The sequence below is a fragment of the Columba livia genome, chromosome 6 (genome assembly GCF_036013475.1).
Source record: "Columba livia isolate bColLiv1 breed racing homer chromosome 6, bColLiv1.pat.W.v2, whole genome shotgun sequence".
Lineage (NCBI taxonomy): Eukaryota > Metazoa > Chordata > Aves > Columbiformes > Columbidae > Columba > Columba livia.
This window is the reverse complement of record NC_088607.1, coordinates 37,284,496-37,299,808: the sequence shown is the minus strand read 5'-3', so window position 1 is coordinate 37,299,808 and position 15,313 is coordinate 37,284,496. Positions and strand designations below refer to the sequence as shown.

The window sequence follows — 15,313 nt, the reverse complement described above, 5'->3', positions numbered from 1 at the left end:
CATCAGAAAATTTTTGTAGGAGAGGTAGAGAGCAGATTGATTTTCCATCTACAGCTGGATGCAGTTTTATTAAATGCCGAGATATCCAGAGGGTTTGGGATAGCTATGCTAGAAATGTTTTAGTGGTAAGTCATTAGGAGAATAAAATTCTCCTTCCTGTGCTTTAATGGGATTGTTAGAGATGGTTAGAAATCCTGAAGGAAAGTAATTTCTCCCATTAAAAACAATACACTTTTGCTAAATTTTGCAGACAGCTTTCCTTTCAGAATTGCACAAACTTACATGACCTTGCATTTAAAAGCAATGAGAAAATGAAGAGGCAGAAGCATACTGTTAATTCTTATTTGGTGTTTGGCTAAATCTCAAAGCAGAAGGAAGATGTTGATGAAATAGGAAGCTTTCAGCTTGATTCCACCTTTCTCAGTGGAAAGGACAGAATTTTGCTCCTGTGAGAGCAAAACAGCGCAGATTTAACACGCTTAAGAGTTCTACAGCTGGAACTGCATCTGTTGCCAACCAAGTATGGCCTCCTTACAGTCAAATGTTTTTAAAGGCACTACTAGGAACTGAAAAGAAGAAAAGGTAGCAAAGCTTTGCACCCTGAGCTCTGAGATGGGGGTATATGTGTGGTCAGATACTCAACAATTTTTTACATAAAACCTCAACAGCTTGGGCATAGCTAATGCAACACATGGTGAGTGGTTTTGTACCAAATACCCTTGAAAGGCTGTAGGGAAGTTGCTTTATAGAGAAGGTTCATTGGGGGAGACTGATGGGTCCTCAGAAAGGCTGATTTTTCTCAGGTTCCCTCTAGAGTCAAAACCAGGGAGAAGAGAAGAGGACAGAAATCCTTTCCCTGGAGCACATCTGATTGTAGATGGACCGCTTTAGAACATATGATAGCGGTACAGCAAAATGATGGGCTTTCCCATATGTTGGGGGGGCAGGAAAAGGCAAATAAACAAAACAAAACCCAATCACACAAAATTCCTTCCTTTCTTAGTTTCTCTCCAGAGCATGGAGATGGTCTGCATGGGAGATAATTAAAAGCATGCTTTGTGTGAGCCCTGATGCTGTGCAACATCTTGGTCTAAGACTAATTAAGGAGGGGTTAGTTTTTATTATTATTATTTGCAGGACAAACCACGCCTATTGTACAAACGACACATTTTCCTGAAAAGCTGTTTCCTCCTCTTGGATTGATGGCAGTGAACAAGCCTGGTGTGGTTCTCACTCCATCCTGGCACACAGCGAGGACACATGAACTGAAACCTGGCAACATCTTGAGGGAAATGGGACACTTGAGCTTATCGTAAAACTCTTTTATGAAGGTTTGCAGTTTGCTTATTGCTTCACTTCATTCCCTTGCAAGGTTTTCAACAGAATATCACCGACGAAGAATGGCAGCATCTCATCTCCTATGAACAGCCATGCTTAACAGTGGTGTTTCCATCCAGCATGTCGTATTTTCCCCTGCCACCCAGCTTCAGTTTAATGAAGCTGATGTATTTTCAATTAGTTCAAAACTCTGCATTTGAAAATAAAACCATCTATTTCAAGTTGCATGGAGATTTCAAGCTGGAACTGTGCGATTTGGTTTGGTTTCTTCCACGCAACTTGTTTCCTTTTTTCCCAGCAGTCTCTTCTGCTGTCACTTGAAGTCCAACATTGCTCCACTGCACCAGGAGAAGTGCAACACATTTACACTATTTTCTTTAGCTTGTTGATTTGTTTTATATGACATCCGGGAGAATTATTGCTTTGCTTGATCTTTAAACTCCAGCCACGCTCACGGCACTTTGTGCACCCCAAAACCATTTCCCAGGATTGTGGAGCACATTGTTGCTCTTCTCCTCCTCTATAAAATGGTGAAGTGGAGGAGATGTGGAAGGAGGGGGTCGTCTTTGTGCCATTTGGCTACAATTGATGTCGTGTCTCAGCTGGAGCCCATCGCTCAGCCTTGGGCTTGGAGGTCCTTCAAGACTGTTCTAAGCTACTATGGGAAAGGATGTTCATGCTGGGGTCTGACAAGTACAAGGCACCAACCAGAGCTGCTCCACAGGTATTTCCAGATATTTGTGCTGGACATAAGCAGCTAAAACCTGCCTGCATCCCTCCTGTGGGGCCATACCCTACCACCTCCTCACCTCACAGCCACCCCTTGGTGTCATGGATGTGTTGAAGCACAATGACACCCACCTCTCCATCTCTCCCTGGAGCAAAAATGCCACTGGGGTCACTTTTGCAAGGTGATAAATGGCCTGAAGCAGAAACCTGCAGCATTTCAGCCCCCCATCACCTTGCAGGAGAAGGGACACAGTGCAGCAACCAGAGCAAACAATGGAGCAAAAGATGCCTCAAGCATCCCTCACCAAGCAAACCCGTACCGGTCGCTGAATGAAAAGGGAGAGGGATAACTGTGCTAGCGATCCCACAAATTCCCTCCCCGTCTGAGGGAGTGAATCCTGCCTTCAAATCAAGGCTTCCACCGGCGAGCTCCCCTCCGGATGTTGCGAGACACCCCTCCTTAAGGAGACTGACGTATATTTTTAATGTGGTAATCTTCTGGCTCTGGCAATTGTACAGACACCGAGACTACAAAAGAGTCACTTCAATGCAATGAGCTGCCGATGAGCCTCACGTCAAAAAGCCGCTCTGCCACAGGGACGAAGACAGTGCAAATAAACACTTCTGGGGAACTCTCTCTCCTTAAATAACACATTTATAGAGCATCCAGATGTTGGTTTAGCACTTAACGATTGTGGGAGAAAACAAAGCATGCAGGGCTGTATTTGGTTTGGTTTATGATTTTTTTTTTCCTCTCTCTCCTTGATCTCATATATTGAGTGTGTACAAACAGATATGGTCTAAAAAAAGTATAGGAGATCCATATATATGTCTTATGGCTTTGACCAGGGCTTTTCAAACAGTGCTATGTGTTCAGCTGGTCCTTCAGGGGATGGGTCCTGCCTTTGACAGTGGTGTCCCAGAAGGTCAAGGACTTCTTGTGTATGGAGAGTGTGGACCCACATCTGACCAGCAGGTTGAGCCTACCGGGCATGGGCCACAACAGGGATCTTTCCCCAGACCCCAACAGCTATGTCCAGAAGGACCTGAGAACATTTTGGAGAAGCTCATTATGGTCCCTCTTTGAGTGAGAGATGTGTTTGGAAGCGAGGGGAAAGAGCTTGTGTTTTAATGAGTCATTTCACAGCGAGATTTATGTAGAGGAAATCTGGCTGCTTAATACAGACTTCCTCCTGGCATAACCTATTTTTTGCTCGCTGTTGCTCTCCTCGCTTCCTTTGTTCCTCTGGTTGGGGGGAGCCCTCAGCATCCTACACAGCTTTGCCATGGGAGAGGCAAGAACCGTTCCAGCTGCTGGAGATCACGATTTCCTGGCCATCTCACAGCTCCACAGGCCCCCTGATGCTCTTACTGGGTCCCCTAGTTGCACAGTGTACAGTCTGCCCCTAAAGCATTTATTAATGCTGAAAAATGGCTATTTCTACATGGGAAAAAATGAGAAAATGAATAGTAGACGGCACTTGTAAAGCTGGTCCCGGACATCCGTGACCCAAAGAGTGTGCAGGATTTAGGCCATCCCCAGCCAACGTAAAGTTATGAAATGGAGCACCACTGCTGGGGTTCTTGTGGAACTCTGTTGAAAACATTAGAAAACACAAATTTAGATTAATCCGGGGCTTGCTGCAGGATGGGGCAACCCCGTTTAACGTGGGGTGGTGCTGCACTGGTCCAGATTAACTCACAGTAACAAAATATGGTGACAAGTACTGCTATCCTCTGGGGACGGTGCCGCTGGGCTGTTCCAAAAGGCAAAACTAGTTTTTGAGGCTCCGAGGGCCACAAGCCTAAATTTTGCCCCCATGGGAAACTGCTCTATCACAGCATCAAATCTATTCTGCAGACAAGAGCTGAAAGCACAGCGGCTGTTGCTGAATTGGGCTGTCTGGGGGAGAGGAGCAGCCGGGCTCCCACCCCAAGGGCTCTGGACGTGTTGGACACCAAAGAGTCTCTGGATGAAATACAGACCCTGAGCCCATGCCCAGGGTGTCTGCAGGGATTTGGGATCTCACCTGAGGTGCCTGCGGCATTTAGGTCCCTTTGATAAGTCAGGAGGCTGGGGATTTTCAAGGTCAGAGTCTGGGGTTTAAGCATTTAAATAATGCTCCTCAAGTTCTGCTTTAGGCACCGAGACCCATTTTCAAGTTGGTTTTAGTTTTTTGATGGGCTCAAGGATTTGAGTTTTTTCCTCCTTCATTCTGGCAGCTTTTTGTCCCTTCTTGCCCCAAATATCCAAGTTGATGAGGAGCTGCCGCTTCCTTCAGTTGGCAAGACATTGGGGAAGGCACGTAGGTAGAGCAGAAGTTGAATTATTTGGTTTTGATTTTGATTTGGGGTGGCTGGTTCTTGGGGCAGATTCACACAAGTCAGACTGACTGGCTGGCTCTCCCCCACATCAGGTTGTTTGCTTTGCTCAAATCCTCTGAAAAAAATCTCAGAGGATGATGCTTATTTCAGGGCTTGCCATGAGTGTCAGAGATTACTTAAGGAAGTTCTGCTCGCAAGGACTTTCTGCTCAGCATCCCTGCACATGTGCTCCTCTGAGCGCCTGTTTTAAACCCCAACTCTTAATAATACAGAATTAATACCTGAACTGAGGTCACACTCCCCATGCAACATCCCCACCATAAAATTCAACAGATAGGCTCTTTTTTGTTGTTGTTGTTGTAGGAAACTATTATATCCTAGCTGCAAAATCTGCCCTGGAGTCTGGCAGAGTGGAACGAGGAGTCGTCACTTAAAAATCAATTCATGGTGGTCTCGAGCTATGTTTTTGTTCTGGCACATTAAACAGAATGAAGACATATGTCTGAATTTAAGACATCCTTTTGGTTCCCTGTATACATGAGCCAGCCGAGAAATTTGAACTATTTCAAAGCGCTAGGAAAAAGAATTGTAGACACATCCTTTGTTTAGGCATATATTTTTAATTATCCTGCCTTTTAATATTCTTCTCCATTTGAGGATAATCAGAGAAAATAGATCCTGCTGGGCATTGTCATGCTTAATAAAAGTAAGACTGAACATCTGCAAATTTGGCGACAGTGTGGCGCATATGATGCACCAGCGGCTGAGCTGCATTCTTGTGTAATTATAACACCACATGCAGCTGTAATAGTGTAATTCTCTGTTTACATTAGTTCTAGCACTTATCCTAAACTCTGCTGGGTCAGGGTGCTAAGCATTTGCAAACTGGTAGCTTTTTTTTCATTCCCCCTAACAAAGAAAGCTGAAAGGACAGGAGGGACCGTATGCTGTCTGCCCATCGGTATGATACTGGGTTTGGGGGAATAATCTGTGAGAGGCAGGAGCCTGCCCTGCTGTGCAAAGCCAGGCTGCTGTCGCTACAATTAGTACCGTTAAAATTAAGTCAGTGAAAGTGAGAGCAGACTTCAGTCTTTCTCTCTTCCTTTTTTTTTTTTAATTACTATTATTGGCAATGCAAACCCCACATCCTGAAGCGCACGTGTAACCCTGTATTGTGAGAATCGCACCGCTGCCCCCTGAAAACACATGGTTTTACCCCCATCCAACTCTTTGCAGGATAGAGCGCCAAAGGCAACGCTTTCTCCATCACCCCAGAGAAAGACGGGCCATCCTGCCCTTCTGCCGAGCTGAAAGTCGGATATAAACTCCTCCAGGTGACGGATACATCTCAGCCTCTCCCTGAAGCATCCTTGCCTTACATCAGCCTTCCCGCACCAGCACTTTACAGAGACAAGACCTAAATTTAGGCTTGCCAACTAGGTAATCAAACCTGGGATTATTACAGGTGAATTCTGCCCTTGTACGTCTAAAATCTTGCTGCACGTTCAGATTGTTTTGGTCCGAAATCTCTTTGGTAGCTAACTTAGCTTCCACAGCTGTGTTATTTAACCTTCTCCTGAACACAACAGCTCTGTGTTTGCAATATGGAGAGTCACCCTCTAAGAAATGATGGGTGGGGGATGTCACAGACCTCTGGTGCCCTGGACTGTTTTGGGGAACAGGGATGATCTCCTCCTCCTGCCCTAAATCTGTAAATCTGCCCCCCACGGCAGCGTTAGGAAGAGATAATTTTTATGCAGGGTTGTAGTTTCAACCCCAGGAATGGTTTTTCAACCTCTCTCTGGGATCAAAGTTCTTGTGGCAAAAGCCCAAGCCGTAAGAGAAAATGCAGGGGGGGAGAAAATAAAGTTGTCACGGCCACCTAGCGAATGGGCTTTTCTTTTCCAGATCTCTCAGCTTGCAGCCCGACGACATTAGAAGTTGTAAAAGAATTTCCTTGGAAGCTCAGGTCACACCTCTGCCATGACCACTCAGTCCTGACGTTTTGAGGGCATCTACCAACATTTAGTGCTGGGCCTAAGGAGAGGAACAGGGACAGTCCTGCCCACCGCTGTCCTATGTGGACTCACCGTTCCAGGTATTGCCCACACCCTCCAAATAACCATTTACCCCAGACATTAATGCATCTCACATGCCCCCAAGGAACTGGTTTTTACGAAGACCAAAGCTCTGCCATACCCTTCTGGCTGTTCTGTGCAAAAACGGAGACCTCTGGGCTTACAATCCAACATCTGATGCTTGAACACTTCAGGAGCACCATCCACAAATGTGAGCATCTCCACTTTTCATTGACTTTCTAAACCATTGCTTTGCAAAGGGAATAAAATGATCCCCCCTGTACTCAACCTGATGTTCACCATTGATGTGGGAGCTGCTTTATATCGCACCAAAACTGCAGAGAGCTCGGAGGGTCCAGGAAGCCGCCCCCAGCGACGATGGCACTGCAGAGAGTGAACGCTCTTATTATAGCCTTGCTTTAACTAATAGGCAGTGCTTTCCCTTCACACATGTGCTTGGCAGCTGCCTGGCTGCTCTTTTGAAAGGATGCCACAAGATGCAACGCCAGATGCTCAAGTTTCCAGAGAGGCCGATAACACTGGACTCGACTCTGTCTTGTACTTGGCTGCTGTGCCAGAAAGGAAAAGGATAATAAAGGACCAGCTCACCACGGCAGGGACTGCAAGCTGGGAGTTTCTTTATATAATTTAACAGCAATATGGCCAGAGAGGGAAATGATGCTGAAGGTGCTAAGCCAGTTATTGCACCTTCAGGCTGCTCTGACGTCCTCAAGCTGCGACGACTGAAATTTCTGGGGTTACCTCATGACAAAGCTGAGGCATGGTGGTGGTTTGCAGTGTACAGGGCCTGTCTTGTGTTCCAGCCTATGATTGTCTGTGTCCATGACAGCAGCGAGCACTAGCAGGGAGCCTGTACCGTTCCTGTTCACACGAGCAGCAATGTGCTGCTGGAAATGGGCTTTGCCACACATTTCAGGATAAAACAGGCTGGGGTGTGAAGAGGAAGGTCAAGATTGTAGGTCTAATCTTCATTATGCAAACTGTATAGCATCAGTAGCCAAGCTTTAGAAACCTGCCTTAAATCTGATGTGTCTTTGTGTCTGAAAGACTTTATTACAGTCCAAAGTGCTTTTGCATTTCGGTTTCAACGTTAACAGGTTTTCCAACGGGCTTTCATTGCTCGCTCTCATGGCTGTGCGCTTTAGAGTTGTCATTATTGTGTCAGGAGTATTTCAGAGGCGGCTCACGAGCAAGGCATGCAAAATCACACCTCCCTACTGCTGCGTCTGATGGGTTTCCAGCTGATTCAGGCAGGTCTATTGAGGCAAGAGCAATGGGGCAGATAGGACAGCATAACCTGCAACGTGCCCATCGCTGCTCCTGCTGAAATCCCTGGGTGCAGGATTTGGTCTCAGGTATATTCGCCTCTTGACTGAGCTGCCTGTTAAATGGAGGGTGATCATACAGAAAGCAGCTACCGTTACCAACATAACCTACCAACAATACAGCACAATCACAGCTGTAAAGCATCATTAAACAGAGCGATTATGAAATCTTCATGGTGGTCTTATGCAGTGGCTCTGAGGGCACAGAACGTCACCTGTTCCCAACCTGCGCGTGATACGAGAGAGCGTCGGCTGGTCGACATTAAAGCTTGTCCCTTGGTGTGTGTGGCCTGTGATATCCCCAGTATGGTCCAAAGAAGATTTGATTATTGTTTATTACACCATATATATATGTAAATATGCGCTGTATTAATCCCAGATGTCTCCCGCTGTCTGCAGAGACCGGGAGTTTTTCCCATCCTTTACATCTTAGCTTGGTTCCTTAGGGTTTTGCCCTCCTCTGTCATGACAGCAAAAGTTGGACTGTTGGCTTAGTCCAGTGACTCCATCCTGCTCATGCTAATTTTGGGATCAAATTTTCATGACTTTTGGTCTTTTGTACCAAAAGCCTTGTACTGACCTGCAAGGAGTGTTCGGGATATGGAGGGGGGTTGTTCCTGGACCAATTTTTTTGCCTGACGGCTTTTGACCAGGTGGGCTGGTTGTCCCATGCCAACACTCCTGGAATAGATGCACTGCCAGCTGCACGCAGGAATGGTAGGAAAAGGGACAAAACAGAGAGTGTCACCACCACATGGAATCCCCAGAGCTTTTTGCAGCATCTCACCAGGCAAACCACTTGCTTAATGCCCCAGACGTGACATCCAGCCCTGTGCGTGCCTCTTCTGCAAGTGCACAGCAATGAGCAACGCTGTCTTCCAAAAGCTTCCTTCCTTGGTTGAAACAAGTCTGAAGAACTTACCCCAAATCCTCCGCAACAAGATTTCCCTTGGGAAGAGCATAGCAGTGTTGCTCCATCCGCTGGGATATTGCAGCGACATTCTGTATATTCCCTGTGCACGATAGTGTTATGTATTATCTTATGCACCCACCCACGCTGTTCCATATTTGTTCATCATTAAACAAATACAATCAGTCCCCACATTCCAGAAATGTGTCGGCTCGCAGCTAATTAAAACCACCATACACTTCATTATCCCGGCTTTTCTTTGGCTCTGGTTTCCACAATCCAAAGAAATAAAAAGGAGTTGGTTCTGGCACGGCTTTTCCTCCTCTGGCTCCACATTCCTCGGGGTCTTACGGGAATTGCTCAAATTCTCAGATGTTGTTAAACAATCAAAGAGTAAATATTCCATCACATCCTGATTTTTCTAAAATGGTTGTGGTTGCAGAGAACAGCTTCTGTAAAAGGGGCTGAGCCCAGCAGGCCTGCAACTAGCGGTTACTGAATGGCCACAAATTAAAGGCAGCCAAAAAAAAAGAAAAACTGAAGCAAGCACGGACCACAAGCGAGCGAGATCGAGATGTATGCTGAAGCGTGGATGAGTTTTGTGTCTGCCAAAGGGAGGGATGCGCTTGCTTCAGAGGGACCTCCAAATTGCAGCATGCCCCTTCTCTGCATTCCCCCCGAGTCCACCGATGAAGACTCCGAGTCCCAGAGCCCAGCTGAGATTTAAATGCATGGATTTGGTGCCGGACGGCAAGCTCTAATGGACGCATCTTCAAGGCTGCTGTCATCCATCATGAGTGACACTGTATATCCAGGGGATTTTCAGTCCTTGTGGAGGTCAGGTGAGGCTGTGGCTGTCCCAGAAGAGGGCAGAGGTGCTCCTTCCAACTCAAATTGGTATTGAGGTGGCTTCAGGAGCCACCAGCACCCACCACCAGCTCTGCAGCCTTCCCAGCACCTTATCTGACACCTTTGGAAAGTGTGACATTCATCATGTTGCTTCTCCCACTCCCAGCATGTTGCAATCGAATGGTGTGGGCCATTAATAAAATGGCTGCTACTGAAGAGAAAAAGCTTGGATTTTAGCTGCAGAAATCTTCAGGGTTGCAACCCCACTGGTTAACGGCACAGCTCTGTATTTTCGTGAGCAAATACACTTAGATGTCAGGTTTTTAATGGTGACTTCCTAAAAAGTAGGCCCGTGTCTGGGGATGTTGTCAAGGGATTTATTCAGACTGATATTGTTCAGAGATCTAAAACGTGCAACCAAATGCGACTCGGTCCTTACGTATTTGTCCTCAATAACGTACAATACAGATAAACGTGAAATAAGGTTTACGCTTATTTTTAAAGGACTTCTATATATTTTTTGTCATTTAAATACCTATTAGTTAAAATCACATCAGGTAGACATAAAGTGTTAAACTCACAGGCTCAAACATCAATCCTAGCCTTAAGGAGCAGCATTCTACCTCACCATGAAAATACCACCTCACTACTTTTTAAGCGAACATCTCATTTGCTTAAAAATGCAAATTTTGAAAACTATCATAAAGCTTTTACATTCAATGGTGTTTTCATGCTTATTGCAAGGTTTAGTGGTGTTGGTTGTAAGCAGGGGTTGGAGGGGTGAGGACTGCAGGAGAGGCAATCGCATGTATTGGAAAAACTTAGATTTCAGAAAACAAAGAAGTGTTGGACAAATTGCTTCTACTTCTAATATTTTTATTTTCCTACCCTTCTTCCCTCACAGCATAGAGCATCCAATCCTTTGGAAATATCTGCTGTGTTTTATCAACACCAAGGGCCCATCCCTCCACTTGGGTGTTGTGTTTGCCCAAGCAGCAGGTGACTTCTCTGGCCTTCGTCCGCTTCAAATCCTCTCCATCCTCCTTTTAAAACACCGTTGCTTTCAGGAGGGCTGAGATGAAAGTTTCCATTAAAACAGGACCCCCCCAACAAAGGAAGGCCAGCTCGGGTGGCGCGGCCGCCAACGCGCCGAGGGGACAAGCCTTTCATCTCCCAGCTGCCCGCCCGGCCCGGCTGTTTGTCCCGGCCCCACCACCAAAGGTTGTTTGTCTTCGGTGCAAGACTTCAGCCCACAAAACTTTGAAGTTTCCTCCCTGGCTCGGTGTCACCTACTGTTCCTGTCAGCAGCGGCCAGATAAACCTGATAGGCTCAAGGTGTCTGCTCTAATGCCTTCGTTGACACATCAGCTTGTCTTCAAACGCTGGGGTAAATGCCTGAGTGTGGAGATAGTAATGCGTCATTAATTCCCTGCCTGATAAGCCTCCTGGTGTATGTGCTGGCCCTTGCTTCCTAAGGCCCTAACAACCCCCAAATCTTACAAATTAGCACCTCACGGAGATCAAAGATTTCGCTTTCCTTTCTTTCTTTGGGCCGTTACCCACTGGCAGGGTTTAGGCACCGAGGCCTCTCTGCTGGACCACATTACAGAGCAAATGGTTAAACTACACTCCCGTGAAGGTCTGTCTGTCTGTCTGTGGTCATTTCCCCAAAGAAATAATCTGGGAGAGGGCTAGGAAAGGAAACATTGTCTCTTACTGGATGAACGTGACTTATAGCAATTTAATTTCTTTTTCATTGCCCACAGCAGTTTAGCATAAAAGCAGTAAAATCCTCCCAAGGCTTATGATTACAAATATATTGCCTTGTGTGCAATCATCATTTTAAAGGATACTTGAGACTAAACTGTATTACTTAACATGATGGAAGAGATATTGCTTGGTCTTTTCTGAAAATGTCCAGCCCAGAACACGTTGTGAAAAAAGTGCCCTCCATGGCCAGGTCTGAAAAATGCAGCACTCACACGCAGAACATCTTACCGAAGAAGATGAGATATTTTGCAGCAGAAGAGTATTTTAATGTCTCCTTTGACATGCTGTGGAGCACCATGAGCAATAGCTGTGGATAAATACTGTCTCATATACATCATGCATGGATGAAAGAGTACTTGCATGAGCCATATTGCAGCTTTTAGTGATTGCTTTAAGTCATCCATAGCATGTAACATGTTTTATATGGAGGTGTGCATCATTTAAAAAGCATCAGGGTTTTTAAAACAACAGAAAGAAAAAATATCATGATGGAGGTGTTAGAGGAGCTGGATCAGCTTCAACCAGCCGGCTCAGGAGGTGGCCAGATCCGAATTAGGGGCACCTGGAGAGGAGCAGATGAAGCTTCACATATGCCAGCTAGCAGAAAATGATGAAAAGACAAGTGGAGTTAAGGCTCAGAGTATTCCTTATCTCTTTTCAGGCAGGGTTCATCACTCTACAGGTCTTGAAACTGCTGCTGGGGTTTTGCCCTAATAGGTTTTTTTCAATAAACAAGAAAAGTCCCTTTCTTCCCAAAGGGACCCTCCTCCCTTTCCTGATGCAACATCTCAGTGATTGAAGCATCCGTTTAGGACGTGGGAGATGCACATTGATGTTCCTCCTTGCCTGGAGGGGTTTGGACCTAATCTCCAACATCAGGAGAGCATCCAGCCATCTGGGCAAGCCAGAGGAGAGGGAGGAGGGGAGCCCTCCCCACCCAGCCCCATGTCACAGCTCCCAGAGGCTTGGGTAGCATAAAATAACAAAAATCCTCTCTTGAAAATGAAAAAAAAATGTTTAAAATAAGTGTTCCTTTAGAACATACTCTCACGCTTTCAAAGAAGACTCTTGGCATCTTCCTTTTTACTCACAAAGGTAAATAAGAAAAAATAATATCCTGGTGAAACGAAGGCTTTAATGAAGTTTCCCAAAGTTTTAATGAAGTTTAATGAAGTGATAATTTTAAATGAAATTTCACTTTTATGCTATTAAATAACTCCTTCTACCTATGAAAGAACTGCAAGTGACTTTCCCAGAGCAAAAAAAGGGTGGTTTCTGTATCCGGAGAGCAAAGCTTTATCATCCATTATTTGTGCTATGAGACACTTCCCTGGGTGGGCAAGAAATGGTTTAGAAATCAAATGCTTGTAGCACATTGAGCAAATACTGCCCAGAAAAAAAGAGGCTGGGTTTGGTTTGGCTGTGATGGGTTGAACGTGCCACTGCTTTAACCACAGAGGATACTTCACACGCTGGTTTCTCCCACTCCACTCATTACAGTAACTCATGTCCAGGACATGTGGCAGTATTAACAGTAGTAAAAACATATGAAAAAACATACTATTAGCAAAGAACATATTATTTTAACAGTGTTTTAAGTCATTCCTTCCAGAATAATAAGGGGATTAAAGCATTACATTGACCCATACCCAACAAGCCAAACTGTTCCTACAACAAGTCCGGTGGGTTTTCTAACTCTGTTTTGTTCCAAAGGGTGGGTAATGGATGAAGAAATGGCTCTATGCTAAGTTGGAAGGGGCGATGCTTATCATCTAACCTTGGTGGTGATGAACCTTCCCAGCTCCTGGGATGTCTGTGGTGAGCCATGGCTTCCTCTGAAGCCACAGACACAGTGGTGGGCTCTGGGCCCACCAAGGCTCGTTGCACCAAACTGGGATTTGGAGCAAGGTGCGTTGGCTTTAACTCAAAAATGAGCTGGGTGTGTCCATGGAAGTACCTATGCAGAGACTAAGGATGGGGTTCGGTCACCTAAATGAGGTGCTACAGGGGGTATGTGGAACATGTCCAGCTCCTGTTCCTTGGGGTACAGGTCCTGTGTCATATCTGCTGCGTCTTTGGCAAGTGAAAATTTGGGGATCCTGGCAAGGTTTAGCAGTCGGGCAATTGGCAAGTGGACGAGCAGATGTGAGATCTTCCTCCTCAATCTCCTGCCTCCCCTTTTGAAGTGTGAGATTAATGACCAGATCAGATTGTTGACTTTACAGGGGCTGTAGCCGGGGCTAATGTCATAGTGTGATACTTCAATAGCAGGAGGACGATCCTCGTGTCTGACAAAAGCAGCTAATAAACAAAGATAAATTGACTGTACTTCCAGGTTATTAATGACTTCCCAGCACGGTAATCTCTAGAAACAATAGGGAAATGTTTACTCAGCGGGTTATAGTTTTACTTAGGTTAATGGCTGTTGAATTAACCAGCAGCTCAGGCAATGCATCAGTGTGTGCTCTGTGGCAGCATCCCGCGGGGACAAATCAAACCTTATGTTTTGGGCTGGCGGGGGGAAGGAGAGCTCAGCTGTGACCTGTGTCTTCTCCAGTACGTGGAGATACTGGGAAAAATAATTGGAAACACTCTTCTCCCAGTGCCACTCAGAAGATGAAGCACTCTGTTTATCTGCCCGTGTTTGCAGAGTCTTTCTTCTTCATCTTCAAAGAGCTTGGCCAGCGTTATCCCATTAACGGCCGAGTGGGAAAGGTAACAACGGACACCGGTGTGGGGACAAGCTGCTGTTGTCCCCAAGCACTGCCAGGATCTGGCTGTGGGGGACATCCACCCCCAAATGGTGCCTGTTCCCCATACCCAGGACAAGGAACGTCCTGTCCTGCTCAGGTCCTGCTCCACCTGGGGTAAAGATGCTGCCCATGGTATGAGGTGAGGATGCTGCCCATGGTATGGACTGAATCGCTGCTGCCTGGACTCAGATTTACTGGGAAAACTCAAACACAGATGCCTGCCCTTGAAAAGCCATTTTCAACAGAAAAAATTCATCCTTCCACTGGGCTTTTGCGGGAAATAGGAGCTGAATGTACACGTATGTATTCACCTGGGCACCTGAGCTACCAGCAGTGACTCTCTGCCCGTGGGCAGTGCTATACTGGTTTTAAATACAGGACCTTTTCCTATTTGGAAAAAACAGGTTTTCTTTTTTACCCATGGTTGCCCAGTGGAAGTAGAGCCAAAGTGTAAACGGAGCCACTGAGAGAAACTGAGGTTTGTTTTTCTATTGCTTTTCTGAACAATTTGAACACTGTAATTTCGGCATGTGGTTCAGCTGAAGGCAATCCCACCGGGACGCTGCTGGATGTAGTGCAGTTTCTCCATAGATAATGGTTCTTTAAGGGAGAATTTATTAATTTATTCTTCTTCTGCCTTCCTTACAGCCAAAAACTGTGGAGAAAAAGCACATGAGCCCAAGTGCCTGGGAGAAGAGATGGAGGGGGCTGCACAAGGGGTCAAAATCAATACAGTTTTAAAAGGAAAAGAGGTAAAATTCCAAATATGTGGGGTAGCAACACAAGCCCAGTGTCACTCTGGGCTTCACAAATTGTTGGGTGTCACTCTCAATGAATTCCCCATCCGCTGCCAGCCAGAGGGCAAGAAAACCAGCATAAATTACATCTGGTCTCACGCTGCTGGCAGCGGTGCATTGGGTCTTACGTCAAAGTAAAACCTTCATAATAAAAATGTAATAATCCCCAGTGCTTTCTTACCTTTCCAGCAAGGACACTGGCAAGGTCAGCATCTCATTTTCCACGTGCAACGTCTTGCCATGTCGTTTTGTTGTGGGTTTGTTGTTTTGTTTTGTTTTTTTCTAAATTATAGCTGGATCGTCGGCGGTCACCTGCTGAGCGGCGCTGTCGTTCGCACTCCCCATCTTCCTGTCTGCTGGTCATGTCAGAAGGTCGCGCAGCGTGAGCCGCCTGATTTATGGGCTCGCCGGAGTGCAC

General features: G+C 45.9%; 1 long non-coding RNA gene across 1 annotated transcript; it reads left to right on the top strand.

Annotated features, from left to right (window-relative positions):
* The first annotated feature begins 5,094 nt into the window (after positions 1-5,094).
* LOC135579822 (uncharacterized) lies at positions 5,095-9,033 on the top strand. Its single transcript, XR_010473589.1, has 2 exons — positions 5,095-5,832; positions 6,301-9,033. It is a non-coding gene; the product is annotated as an uncharacterized LOC135579822 (long non-coding RNA).
* Positions 9,034-15,313: the final 6,280 nt, after the last annotated feature.